Here is a 15,371-nt window from a genome sequence, read left to right on the forward strand (position 1 = left end):
TTTACTCATTCTTGTTGTAATTGCTTGAAATCCTCAGTCTAATCACAAAGAGTGCGTCAGTGTACCAGTAAGAGTGAACTATAAATTCCGGAACAGTATTTAAAACGAGTAATAAATTTAGTTTTCAAGGCTATGAACTATGGTGTTCGTATGGGAAAGAAACGTTTATAAAACATCCTGGTCGAAATATTCAATTTCGGCCACAAAGAGCTTTTCAGACCGCCGTGTTCCAAGTACAAGTTTCCAGGGCAGGTTCTTCAGGATTTTCCTGCGACCCCTCCAGGCAAGATGTTCTGGGAATCGCGCGACGGTCGTTACAAGGGTCGCAGTTCCATGCAGCCCCTGCTCTCGAGGCGGTCTATCCCTTATTTCCATCCCTTCTGGTTGGGGGGGGGGGGCACGATATACCCCGCGATAATCTCGTCGAGAAACAAATTCCAAAGGGACACGTCCGTGGGAAGAGATAAACCTACGGCAGCCAGAGGTTCTTCCGTTTTATCGACGATCTCGAGACCTCTGTCCCCTTTGGAAATAATCCTCGGACCGATTTTTCAGGATCTCGCCGGAACCCCGAAGAGGTTGACCTGTCCGAATTTTTCCGATTAAACGGAATCCTCGGGCATGGTCAACTTTCGATTGAAATTCATCATCAGGAGCTGAATAGCTGCCTTGAAAATACTGGGTCCAAACGGACCCGGGTCTTGTCGTCCAAGTGTCACCCTGTTCCCATAAAATTGTGAAGCAGTTACGTTCTAACTCTGGCCGCGTATTTGGGATTTCGCCGGGTACTGAAAAGCCCGCGGCGTTTCGAGGGTAGGAAGCGTTCTTCGGGGGGTCGTGAGAGAGCAATCGAGAGTCGAAGCCCGCGGTTATCTCGACTTATCGAGCGGGCAACGGCGCAGTCGAGAGGCACAGGCAAGCAGGCAGGCAAGCAGGCAGGCGAGCACGTGCGTTTATCTGGAGCTGGCGCCTGTTCGATCGCGAGGCGCGGCGTGACTCGCATCGGCCCGGTTCAACGACCCGATTTCTGTGATCTTGCGTGGCCTTGGAACACAGACCGGATGTTGCGAGACCCGAGCAGCGACCAAGAGAGCCGGAGGAGCCGAGTCACGGAGCAGACTATGTAAAGTTCGAGGCCGAACACGTGCGAGTGCTCGACCGTCCCTCCTCTCGTCGGCAGATTCTAATTTCGAGCGGGGATTTCCGAGCTTGCAGATCTGCTTCGAGGTCTGGCCGGGTTGGAAAGGCGTTCGTATTCGAGACTCGAGTCATCCGATGATTCGGGGAAGATGAGACATCGCGGGGCCCTAGCGGATTGACTGACGCGGCTGGTTTACAACCTACTTACGACAGAAACGTACGTGGACAAACCTAGTGAAATTTCCACTCCTGACGATTTCAAATATACCTACGTAACACCACTCGAACTCAAACATGACCAATCAAGACCAAACCGAGGTGACGACAGAGAACACAGCGAAAATCAACAGAACATAGTGAACTGTGATCAGGCAAGAGCAGGATCAACGAAACTCCGACGAAATTCCGACGCAACAGGCACGAATCCCTCCGAAGGGCTTTCGCAGGGCCTGTTCCCGGTCTCAGGCGGTGTTCCTCGCGCAAAAACTCGTTCGATCCGCGTAAAAAAGCCCGAAGGTAGCCCGCGAGACGATGCACGGGGTTAGGAGGCTGCGCGTGCACGCGAAGAAAAGCGAAGGGGCACGGGCAGACAATGAACAATCGTACATTGTTACGAGTTATAGCATTGTTACTCCACTCCATGGCCGGGGCCCGTGTTCACATAATTAGGCTGTAAACGTTTCGAGACAATCACCATTGTATTCTGTCTTTCTCTCCCCACTCTCTCTCTCTCTCTCTCTCGCGGCTTTACCCCCTCTGGATTAAGGTGCCACTAACACCCCCCGCGGGATTCTCCTCCGGGATCCTAGCGATCGTTAAAATAGGAGTTACCGATTTATTTTTCCTCCTCCACGCATTCCACTGCCAGACGCAGGTCCGAGTCCGCAAAGGAGACTCATTACTAAACTAAATTATGCTAGTATGAAGACTGGTTGAAGATTGTTTGACGACTGTTCGAGCCCTCGTGGAGTAGTTTTCCAAAAACTTTAGCGAAGCCGGTCAATTATATCGCATTTTTACAGTACTGACTTATCCCTGTGCCCTAAGCGCAATCGACGTGGACTGGTGTCGCTATGGAAAGGGAGACCGTCGCGTAGAAAAAGTTGACGAAATTTGTTTTGCAATTTTATTTCGTTTCTTCTCAGGGTGTTTCACGAATTCGCGTTCAGTTTCCTACAACGCGATCAAGCCGGTGTCGCGTGATTCCACCTCGTTATCAAGCCACTCTGCTCGTCACAGTTCCAGGCAAAAAGAACGTTACCTAAGTGAAGGACATTTTCTCGCCGTGAACTTTGCCTTCCTTCCGATCCGCCGGTTTCCGACGCACGGAAATTGCGCCGTTCGTTATCGGGATTCACCCGGCGATCAGCCTGTCAGGGCAAGTACCTGTATCCCCGGTCTCGCAATGAAATCGTGCGAAACAATTGCTATGATCATCTTTTCGACCTAGGAACAGCAGTGAACCTTGTAGTCACCATGTTAATTCTTTCAAACCCTCGAATTCCGATATTTTTAGGTAATTTTTCTGATCTAATTTCGAAATTGACTTTGAAATATTCCTTTTGTGAATTTCTTCAGTATGTTTCCGTCCCCTTGAGCCTGAGCGACAAGAAGAAGTATCCAACTGTGCAATGCAATTTTTGTTTCCTACATATCATTCTTAAAGATCAATGACACTTTTCTAGAGACCAAATCACACATTTGCGCTCAATTGAAAAGCAGTTTTATATTTCTGACATATGGAAAGAACATCGAACAAGTAATTAACTCCAGATAACTGGCATGCGTGGACACGATGACGTCAAATAAAATCAGGAATGTAATTGGATTCTTTTTATTAAACAACAAAAACAGTTTCACTTGATATTGAAATTACCAACTGATGGATCGTTTGATATCGCAAGATTCAACTGTGTTCCAATCGGCAGTTTTACGAGGGATTAGTTATCCAGGGTTAAAAAGGCAGAGGTTTCGAAGAAATTCACGGTTTCCCAGGACGGTGAGTCCATTCCGCGCGTTCGAAACCATCATCCGCAATCATCTCTGCTCGGAAACCAGACCAAGCGCGTTCCTCAGCGTCGGGATTCCGCTCTCTCTCTCTCGCTCGCCGGAGGCGGAGAGCTTAATTTCAAGCAGCCCGACTAAAAAGGCATCTGGAACGAGAAAAGTTTCGCGCGAGTTATCCTCCGCCAAGGACACCGTCTTCGGGAACCAGTCTCCCGGCGAAAAAGCCAAGCGGTTGCTCATCGGGCGCGTGCACGCGTCGCTCGTGTGAGGAAATCCGTGAGCGGAGCCTTTCGTTTTCCCTTCGACGGGCCTTGAGAAAATCTCGACGTCGGAGTCTTTCGATTTCGACCGCGAGAGAATCGCCCGGGCCCTCCGCCTCGTTTGCTCCTTTGCACGATCCATGGATCAACGGAGGTGCTGAATCACTGTTCCCTCTCGATGAACAAGAGATATTCCCCGCGAGCTCACCGCGCAACTATTTCGTGCCGCAACTCTATCCTGAACTTTCCTTCGGGAGGTTTGGGTTCGATTTTTTGGCGAGATTTTAGCGCCGGGAGCAGCAGGACAGGCGGAAATTCAGGCCATGTTTGTATGTAACAAATGTGGATCTTTGTGGAAAAATTTTCTCCGTTAATTGCAGCGCATAGGAATCTAATAAAAATGTCTTCCTTTCTTTAACCGTTCGCAGTCGACTGTCTCGCATGGAAAATATCGTATAGAAAATGTTCTATATCAGATAAAATGTTCGAATTTTTTAGGCAAAACAAACTTTTAGGCAACAAAAAATATTCGATGTAGGCACAGATATTTTCTAATTTCGAGGGAAAATGACAACTCCACATTAGAACTTGATGGTAAGATTGCTCGAACCTCGAAATATTCGCAACAGTAATTAACTCGTACCTGACTTAAGCTCTATTTAACTCCTAATACTTTAGCAATCTGTTTAAGTGCTTAGCCGTCTCTATCAAATCCTAAGAAGATCAACTCAGAATTTGCGTGTATCTAGCTCTCGAGTCGTGAAACCACGCAGCGAGCTAGAATTAAGAAATCCTAATCGTCGAAAGCATGTACGATCGACGAATTGAAAAATGTTAGTCCACGAATAATCGTCTCTCAAAAATGAAATGCCGTGGATAGATAAAGTCTTAAAAGGATCGTCGGGCAGGCGACTCGATAAGAGCCTAACGATCGATCGTGATTTTCGCGCGAGCAGAAAAGGAGAAATAATTGCGATAATAGCGTTCGTTCTCAAGACGGCGAACCAGTTTGCATCGCGAGAACGAGGATTGTAGCTTATGACGGTCGATCGTGTAGTTAGAACGTGCTACACGACCGGTGGACGCAGAAATTGCTCGTCTTCGAAGTGGTCTCCGCGAGAGAGCGGGTCTTTACGCGGCACCTGCGCGAGTATCTTCTTCCTGTTGCTATCGTTTGTCTTCTGGCGACTGTGCTCGTTTATCTGCAACACGATCCGCGAGCGGTGCACGTGCAACACGGTGAACGCGAGACCAAGACCGCGGCTGTTGCCGATCGTTTCGCCGTTCGATCGTCCCGTCCAAGAACAAGTGGACGACGCGTCCGATATTAAATGGCGAGACGTGTGCTCTCTCTCTCTCTCTCTCTCTCTCTCTCTCGCGCGCGCGCGCGCGATTCCAGTTTCGCATTTTTCTTTCGCCTCCTCGTTCTGAGAGTATACATCGAGTATTGCGCTCTCGGTTCTCGCGCGTTCGTGAATTTCTTGTTGGCGGCGCACAGGAATCTTGTCGCAATTAAGAAATCCATGTTACTAATATCTGCCCGGCTGCCTCGGCGAGGCAGATATTACCGAAGGCCGGCCTGTGCCTGCTGCGGATAAAATACGTCCCGGTGATTTTTCCGTTACAGTTATTCAACCGATCTAATAATAATTGTTGTTTATCGCACGCGATTGGAGCTGGCGAGTTTGTTATGACGCCCGCGGAAACGAGAAAACATCGTGACGGCCGTAATTACGATCGCGACGTCGACTCGACAGACGTGTAAATAGCCGAAGCATCGAAGGGACGTAAATTGAACGTGATATAGAGGAGACGGAGAGAATATCTTTCGACGATCGTCGTCGATCTCCAGGCTGCACGTGCGTCGGATCCAGTGTGTCGAGGCTGCAGTTTGACCCGCGTAACCCGTCCTTAAATGCGTCTGCGTCGGGTGGGGGGCCCGCGATGATCTCACTCCTCTCGAGAACGGAGAATAGCGATCCGATTTAAAGTCTCTCCGAGGCGCCGCGAGTCCATGGAAAAAGTCAAGTGCGCGAGCAGAGTTGAAGATTCTCCTTCCGAATCTGCTACTTCCCTTTTTGGGATGGGAAATATCAAATTCGTCGATTCAGTGAGCCGTGGGCATGAATTGATCCGTCGGGCATTGCTGTGGCTCCGTGGAGGTCGAGAGCTAGCAAACCACGCCCCTTGGAACAGTCTACGCAAAGAGAAAGCAAGATAGATGGTCTTGCATCTTTTTGCAATGCTTCGTTTACATCGCTGTATCATTCTACAACAAACATATGGTCAGATGGATCTGTGAGGCATTGCTCGGGCTCCGCAGAAGCTGAGAGCTAACAAACCACGCCCCCAGAGCCATGTACACAAAAAGACTGCAAGCTTAGATAGCCTTATATCTTTCTGTAACGTTTCGTTTATTTCGGAGTATATCATTCCAGAACAAATATAACCTCGGATTGATCTGTGGAGCTCCGTAGAAGTCGAGAGCTGCTAAACCACGCCCCTCGGAGCACTCTACGCGAACAGGAGGCAAGCTAGGTGGTCTTATACCTCCTTTTCTGCCGTTTCATTTCAGTTGAAGTATCATTATACGATAAGTATAAGCTCCGATTGACCCGAGGGATATTATTCAGGCTACGTAGAAACCGAGAGCAACTAAACCACGCCCCTTCAAGCATTTCACTGTGATAATGAATAAGGTAGACGGTTTTCTATCTTTTCCTTTGACTTCATTTGCATTGTAGCGTCACTTTAGACCATATATGGGCTCAGATCGCTTCTCGAGACGCTGATCTGGCTTGTTAAAAGCTGGGAGTCATTACACCACGCCCAAAACCATTCTATTCAAAAAGGACAAGGTGGTTTTATAGTTGTTTCTCTGATGTTTCATTTCGATTGAAGTATCGTTCTAGAATAAGCATGAGCGTAGATTGCTCATGGGTCATTGCTCCGACTTCGTAGAAGTCAAGAGTTACCAAAGCCACGCCCCCAGGGGGGTGTACTATGAAAATGAGCAGGGTAGATGGTCTCTTATCTTCCCCTTTGAGTGTATTTACGTTGAGACGTCATTGCAGATTGCGAATGGCCAGTGATTGCTTTAAAGGGCACTGCTTGAGCTTTGTAGCAGCCGGTGGAAACTAAACCACGCCCACTCAGAAGACGCTATTTAAAGAGAACGGGATATACACTTTTCTACCATTTCTTATGATTTTATTTGCATTGGTGCATCGTTCTAGACCAGCCAAAGGCACAGATAGTCCTTTGGGGTATTGCTCAAACTCTACAAAAGTCAAGAGCTAGTAAACCACGCCCGGAGGACCCTAAAGCGACCAAAATACCAATTCGAAATTCGTCATATATCTAGGAGAAATGACTGCAGGGATGACGCAGAAAGAGATTCAAGTTAAATGTTATCGGGGAAAGAAACAGAAGACTGTATGTTACGTCCTCCGTCTCTTTCTACGTGCAAAGAGCTCCGAGCAAGCACGGTTTCGTTAGTATCGATTTCGCCGGAGCCAGGCCAGAACGAAATTCGTGCGTGCACCGGAGAGAACGGCCATCCGACGGGGCAGAGAATCGTCGCCAGGACAAAAGAGGCAGTTGAAACGAGCCGAAAAACAAGGAACCGTGCTGGGGCGCGACTCCGAGAGGGATCGATCTCACCGAGAGTCGCCGCGCCCGACAAAAAATCGCGAGAGCAGCTGAGGGCCACTATTATTGCCCCGAGATTCGACTCGGATCGAGCCGCGAAACGCCGGGCCATTGTCTCGGGCCTCTCGAACGGGGCGTGGCCCGACCCGACAAATGAGTCGAAATCATCTGCGGCCGAGAATCGACCCGTTCCAACGGTCGCCAACAGTTATAGCCAGACTGCGGATCTTTGCGCAAAATAAAAATTGTACATGTTAATTGTGAGAATGCATTTCTTCTTTTATCGATCTTAATAGATCAAGAAGTCTAGTTGTACGTTTACATCATGCTTGCAACCGAAGATAGCCAAGTTTCACGATTCCTCGATTTTCACTAGTTTCAATCGTTCATAACTCATGAACAGAACAATTTCGATGAGATTTTCTAGCACGTATAAAGCTTGTATGTATCTACAATCCACATTTTTTAAATTTTCGTTAGAAGCCCAAATAAAAAAGTTGTGGAAAACTACTTACACTGTTGTTTGCGTAGCTCGGAGTATACGCAATTTCTCCAAAATGTTTATTAACACATTGAACGCCACGTCAGCCATATGTGGCTGACGGAATTATTTGTGCAGGTTTTAAAACGAATTTTTACATCGATATATTCATTGTACTAAACTTAATTAGGATCTGTAACATGCAAGAAAGTTGGAGGATTACTCAGTATCGTACATTTAATTTTTTGCAATTTTTATTTCATTGAATAACTTACTTTGATTTTATGGAATTTTTGGGGTTTCTAGTTTGGCGTTCAAAGTGTTAAGTAACATCTAGTAAACTGAGTCATGCAGCTTGACAGAAAAGCTGATGTTTGGTGCATTTATGAAACAGTTATTTCGATGTGTGCCGTTAATTATGCGAGTGCCCGTATGGTAGTTTGATGTCTGGCCGAAATTGCGAATGGAGAGTCGAGCACGAGGAAAATCGGTGCGCGACGGGTTAAAGATCCTCCGCGAGTTTGCTGGGATTGCTTTCGTGGAAACGAGGACGCCTAGAATCGCGTCTGACCAGGGAACGTTCCTATCTACTTCGCGTTGAATTCCGCCGCGGCAGCAGCTGCTTTTATCTCCAATGTGGCGCGCGCGATTGCAGTATAATCTGTAGGTCCGATTCTAAAGCACGACGGTTAATACGATGGCCCGCGTTTATTCTCCAATTCGATACAATTCCGTAACATCTCGGAGCCCGCATCTCGCCGTACTGACCCCATTATTCCCCGATCGACGCCCGACCGCACAATGGAGCGAAAAACGAAAAGGCTCCGGAGGTCCAAATCATATTTCTCCGGGGGCCCGGGGGGCCCGGCCGTTGCATCAGCCCTCTCGCGAGCCAACCTTTGCTCGGCCAGATCGAAATCGAGCGATAAACCCGGGCCCGATCCCAGTAGCGGAGCGGGTGAGCCATTGTTTCGAAGGTTCTCCGGGAAGGGTGTGGTTCCAGGCGGCGAAATCCTTAAAAGGTCGCGCCGTGGAAACGCCGAGGAGCTCCTTTTTCTCGAAAAGCTGGTGCATGGTGGACAGTGTTCCTATAAAATAGGCGGAAGTAAAAAATTTGCATGGAATTGGTTAAAACTAGGTCTTTCCGGACACAGTTAACCCTTTGCACTCGAAGCTATTTTAACTCCAAAACGAAACATTTCTTGCGACCTAGAATATTTCCCTTCTATATATTTTTTGAAAGAGTGTTTGGTAATTTATTAAATACAAACAAATTTAATAATGTAAACAATATTTTGAATAATGATACAGCAATTTTTAGTGGCGCCTTACAGTCGCCATTCGCGTGCTAAGGGTTAAAATATTACAAAAATTTAAGAGTATTTAACACATTTATTATAATTTAGGAAACTTAAGGTTCCTATTGCTGCATCATTCTAGACCAAACAAGGGCACAGCTTGCCCTCTGGGGCATTGCTCGGACGCCACGCCCACTAAGAGCACCGTACAGCGAACAAAATACTCTTCTACCAATTTCTTCGCTATTAATGCAAACGATTTTGCATACAGATCCGTGGTGCAGTAATTAATAATGTCTAATTGGCAGAGACACGAATTTTGCTCAGCTTTTCGCGATTCTGGGCCAGCGTGCGGTGTTCCAGCCGACAGGAGAGGTGGCTAGAGAGCGAAAAGCACGTCGGCGACGGGGTTTCTATCGGGGCCCGTGTTGCCCCTTTGTCGAGGCAGCTGGCGAACAGGTGTGTCGGGGGCCTTAGCCGTCAGCTGTTCCGCTTCTAAGCACCGCGACCACTAAGCTGCGGCGCGCGGAACGGCCGTTACGTTCCTCGACGGTTCACGCAAACCGACCACCGAAGAAACCGGCCGTGTCGATGCTCTTCCTCCTTTCCGCGTGCGAAATTTCCTTTTAAATAATCGCACCGACGGATGTCGTCTGCGGGAGATAATGGAGCAGCGATTCTCAACCTCCTCGTCCTGGCGACCTTTGATTTCACGCCTTTGTTCTACGAATGTTCCTTCATTCTTGTTCCCGATAACTTCCTATCCTATCCTTCCTGTACAGCTCGATTAATAATCTTGAAAAATGAATATTCCTTTGAAGGATTGTTTCCATCGAGATACCGGAAACGCCACAATGCTCGACAAAATGGAAGTCGGATAGATGAAAATCGTCGTTGTGGGTCCCGAAGCGACCACGTCCGCTAAATTCAGGATTGGTCGGACCAGTGAGCCATCGTTCCCCTTAAGGATTAGCAGCAGGTGAATACGCATTGTAGCTAGGCACGGGAATTCTATGGACGGGGCTCTAATCTCATTAGCATTATTTAATCGGCGGCTCGGTGCTCCGACGAGATTTATATTTCCATACAAAGCTCCATAGAGATGTCGGTGGCGTAAAAGTTTCGAGTTCGCTTTTAATAGCAACAAATAGGCGGCGGTCCTCCTGCTAGACTAGGAGCGTAGGAGCGAGCCTCGACCAGCCATAAGTCCCCGATCGCGGTGTTGCGACACCGGTTGGCGCGTCACTCGGGAACAACGACGCGTAATAGATCGGCGCGTCGTTTCGGTATCATTGAACGCAATTGACAACTGCTGACTGGCAGTACAGCGCCGGTTGGCAACCGTGCCGTGCGCGACCAGCCGTGTCCGCGATTTACGCTCGTCCTCCACGATGTTTGATCGATCTGCCTCGTTACGTTTCCACGCTGATAACCAACCACCTTATCCCGGCGGAAACCTCCCTCTGGAAACCGTCCCCGCATCCCCTCGTACCACCACGAAACCGTCGCGTGACCGACGCTAATATTATAATCGAAACCCTCTCCGAAAGCTCGCGTCCACCCCACGGACTTGCAGAATTTCCTTCGACGCGCCGAGGGAAAATTGAAGGCTTTCGCTGAAAACGGAAAAGTTGCTAGTCCAACTTCTACTATCTTCAGTATACTTTTTGATGCATGAACAGACCACGGATTGGATTCGTTCATGACAAAAATCAACTTGGTTTTGCGAAAAACTATTTCATCCATTCGTACTATGCTCACCGCAAGGAATTTTCTAGTCGATAAACTGAATTTCTTCCTTATCCTGGTTTTCGTGAAATTTAGAAATTGCACAGAGATTCGCAGTCTAACGATAAATTACGCAGGCCCGGGTCAGAACAGACCCACCATAGTATAACCACCGACCGTGTTCTGGCAAACCGCGATCAATGATCACGGAACTTTCTTTCTCTCGCTGCCATTGTTCCGAGCAAGCTCGCAGATCGGTAGCGGCCGGTTTTCCGGCGCGTTTTCACGACACGCGAAAGTAGTTCGGCTCGAGCGACCGTAACGGGGTCCGCTTTAAACCGGCCGATGGACGACTGTGACGCAACGGAGACGCCGCGCGCCGCGAGGAGATTACACGAGCACTTTCTCCCATTCCGAGGAAGCGCGTAATATTGTTCTGGATTAGAGTCGGCCGCTGACTAACGGGGATAAAGACGCCATTAATGGGGCTCGGGATTCAAAGAGAGGGGGAGAGAGAGAAAGATGATCGTTCGTCGGCGAGCTGGCAACAGCCGTGACGAGCTGCGTTCCGAGCGAAGGGCGTCTTACTCGACTCCTCTTCGTAGCGGCAAATTAAATTCGAGGCTTCTCGAGCGCGTTTCCGGTTCCGCGGCAACGGCGTCGCAACGCATCGTGCTTGATCTTTCAATTTTTACATCGAGTTAATTTATTTGATACATTTATACCGTCGGTGAGCCAAACAGGAGTTATCACGCGTCGATACTTTCTGGAACTGAATCCATTCTTTCACGAATCTCTACGAAAATCGTGGTACATACGAACATACGGTCCACGAAGACAATGTTTTATCATTAGACTGCGGATCTTTATGCGGAACATAAATTTTCTGCATTTGTTACTACAAACAGGAGCCAGCTAGAAATATTTTTCTTAAATATTTTTGGCTGGTCGAAAGTACCAGCGCTCGATACCAAAATTAATTTCAGAAAATTCGTAACACACGTCCTTCTGTCGGACAATTATGCGAGCGTTCTTTCTGGTGAAGTTCGCGTCGACCAGGGCCGTTTTCTCGAAACGATTGAGTAACAGGGGGTCAATCGAGGGTGCAGGCTGCAGGGTATGAACTCCGGGACAGTGATTGGTCGGGATTCTTTTTTTTTTTACGAGCAGAAAGAGATGATTTTCTCGAGGCGTCTGGATCGAATGGCATTCGATTTCCAGAGGAAATACGAGAGAGCACGCCGGTCGTTGGCGAGCATGGTGGAGGCGCCCGACCGGCAGCGGTATTGATCCGCGGGGGTCACCTTTGCCCCACCTCGACACGGGACCAACCCCCAAATCCACCGGCGTTGCCCCCGCACCCTCTTCGACCCCTCTAGCCCCCACTATAACAACGACACCCACAGACGAGGGGGAATCGGGCGAGGGTAGAGAGCGAAAATGGGGGAGAAGAGAGATACCGACCTGCACCCCTTCTCTACGGCGAGTAAACTGACAAAAATGCTCCGGGAAAAATCCGGCGGCGCTGCAGCTCCCTGCCCTGTCTCCTACTCCTCTGAATTGGGCCACGTTTCACCTGTTTTCGCAGGATTAACAGGTTTTCCGGGGCCCCTGCACGCAAGTGCCGTCACTGGTTTCCGAAACTGCTCTCTGGCGATCGTTTCGACCGCCAGATTTCGATTTCCGTTATAGCTTTTAGTTTTGGTATTATATAGTACTCTATATCAGCATCGGTTTTGGTGCAGTGTTAACACTGAACCTGCCATTACTGGTGAAATGACCGTTTACTCCGATCTTGTGTTTTATAATTATTTTTAAAGATGCTTCTTTTGGAAATCATTATGCACGTTTCTTTTTTGAGCACAAAATCCGAATAAATTCGATTGTGTCATTTTTCCGAGGCGTAGTAGCCATTTTTAGTACTCGGTAGGTTTGGTATTGCGAATTTCATAGATGTAGGCTAGTGTAGAACTGCTATTGCCGGTCACATACTTCGATGGGAAATGATTGAATAAATTCGATGAATCGAGAACAGAGTTAACAAGCACGTAGCTATATTCGTGAAGAGGTTTCTCGACGCATCGATCTCCTTTCAAATCCAAACAGCGACGTCGACTGAAGTTCGCGACAACCCGAAATTTCGAAGTTTGATAGAGTTTCCGGCGACTTGGGTGAGAATTGACCCTGGTACGGGCTTTCTAGTGGTAGCCACCGGAACTATGAATTAACAGTTCCGATCAGACTGCGGGCCTTTGTGCGAGCATTCGTTCTCATCGATCAGTTCGCGAAACATAATTTTTCGTAGAACTGTGTACAGAATAAAAATGGTTCCAGTCAATCGTACGAAACAGAAATTCTTTTAATAATATTTAATAAGTTCAGAATATCCTGATGTCCCTACAGTTCGGTATTTAACCAATTAATTTTCGTCATAAATGCATAATCCAAAATGTGCTTTCAACTTTCCATTACTCTCATTCAACAATTGCTGCCACCGCGTTAAACATATGAGGTCATCTTGCAAAACAATTCCCGAGTAACGATCGGATAAATAGATCGACGCATCTCCACTTGTGCAACAAATCGAGGTTAAACAAGAGCATCGACGGGTCGACGGGGCAAAGACTCTGACGATCGCGTCTGACAGGTCTCGATCACACGAACAACAGGGCTGTAACGAGGTCAACCGAGGTCAACCGAAAAATCCGTGGAGTCCGACGGAAAATTCCCGCGAGGAATTTGTTCGCACAAATTTTTCGCTAATCTCGAGCGTTGCCGGGGCCAGCTGAGTCCAGGATGTCAGTGTCCGGTGTTCGTGGCCGGAAACGAGCGAGTCGTGAGCGCCGTTCGCGTAAAAGTTACGTCACGTGGTCGCCGGAAGTGACCAGCTGGAAAAATTGGAGCGACCTCGGTCCTGGAACCGTGTTTTCCAGGTGTCCGTTGTGCCTCGTACCTGGAATTACGAGAATCCAACCTGGAATCGTTTCAGAACTGGAAAAATAATTTCTATGAAATAGTTGAATATTTCGGTTCTTCGCAATTTGAAACAAAAGTCGAATAAAATCGATACATATCGTGATAGCGTTCAAGCCGTACTGCAACTCTCGGAGAGGCTGGGCGGTTCGATACGAGCGTCAGCCAACTTCGATTTCTCGTTAATCGCAGCGATAGTTAACCTTGTAATTCGACAGGAGGCTTTGCGAGAATTATTACGCGAGTCGCTTTCAATGGGGAACCTAATTCTACGAGCTGATTTCTCGAAATCGGACCTTTCCGGCGTCGACCGCCTGATAACCAGACGTCCCTCGGCGTTATCAACCGTCGCAACGTTTCGCAGGCCTCGAAGTTCACGGTAAAACACGATTCCTCCGGTCTCCTTTATCGCGGGCTTGCGGTTGAATCGTGAATAATCACTCGACGAGTCACTCTCTGAAATTGTTTTGCTGCTGGAATTCGGAACAGGATCAAGTTCAATGTGTATTTGCTGCAGGGATCGCGGTTTTCTTCAGGAAAAGTTTATCTTGAGACGAGTATCTTCAGCGACCACGGCCGTGCTCAGCTAGCGAATTGACATTCGACGACGTTTTGTGAGGGACGCTTTAACGATGGTTTCCGGTTGCTCTTCAAATGCCTGCGGGATAATTCGGCTTATTGTTTTTAAACGACTCTCTTGCGCTTTCACGTCGGAATGCTTTCAGGTTTCACCACGCTTGTTTCGACATATATGCTTGCGTTGTTTGCTGCGTTCGACGTTTCCAATCATATTCGAATTTACTTATTTATTCGAATTTACTTATATAGAAATTAGAGAGGTGAAAATATCGATATTTTAAAGCGGAATAGTGTTAATCCAAGTGTTCAATGTTACCGAGACAATTAAAATTTCAAGTAGATTAGTCCAGTGGATTCTTCTGAATCACGCCTGCAAAATTCAATATTTCTCCTGGAAGCACACAACCATCGATACTCGATGACTCCGAAAGTATTGCCAGTTCCAACTTGAAATTTTGCAGACGTTCCCAAATACTCAAGCTACAAGATTCTCCACAAAAACTAGACTGTTTTTTACGAGAGAAAAAATTAATTTATCGCTTTAAAAGTTGGGTTTCCGGATGAATGCTTTCTTTATTCTCGTTCGGTCGGTTACGAGCGACTCGGAACAGGGAATAGCAAGGTGTGCACAAGCTCCCGCGAGGTGTTTCTGTCGGCACACAACGTCCTCACCGTTTCCACACGCTGTTTATGCGCGACATCAAACGCGCAGCGACGAACACCGCGGAACCGAACGACCGTGAACACGGCGCGCGCACGAATTTATTACGATATTATTCGATGCGATCGTGTCGGCAATAAATATCGCGGGACACAGCCCGCAACACAACAACACCGGAATTTCAACGGGCACGCGAATTTGTTCCGATATCCCGAGCATGCTCGTCGCCGCGCGCGCCGTGCAATCCTGATTTTCCACGGTCGCCGAATGTTTTCCGCGCGCTTCTAATCGCTGTATGCTCGAGAGAAAGAGAGATAGATGAAGATAAATGAGAGCGTGGTCCCAAGTTCTTTGAATACGTCGCGTAACTTTGTCTCTTGATCTGAACATGGGGGAAACGTGGAACACTCGCTGCAATTCTCTGAGAGTTAAAAAAGAAATGATAAATGATATTCCCCTCTTACGAAAACTGAAAGATCTGCAAATTTCTCGAGAAGAATCTACTGCAAATTTAGCAGTTTTGTGGAGTCATCGTTTTCAGATAATTAGTGAAGAAAGGGTGATTTATATTTATATCTGCTGAACAACGTTTC

At 47.7% G+C, this 15,371-nt stretch overlaps 1 protein-coding gene across 4 annotated transcripts in view; it reads left to right on the top strand.

Moving 5' to 3' along the window:
- Positions 1 to 15,371, top strand: part of LOC143359774 (protein gustavus-like) — a 263,051-nt gene that overhangs the window by 235,841 nt on the left and 11,839 nt on the right. The window lies entirely within an intron of this gene.

This window comes from Halictus rubicundus, chromosome 12 (genome assembly GCF_050948215.1).
Source record: "Halictus rubicundus isolate RS-2024b chromosome 12, iyHalRubi1_principal, whole genome shotgun sequence".
Classification (NCBI taxonomy): domain Eukaryota; kingdom Metazoa; phylum Arthropoda; class Insecta; order Hymenoptera; family Halictidae; genus Halictus; species Halictus rubicundus.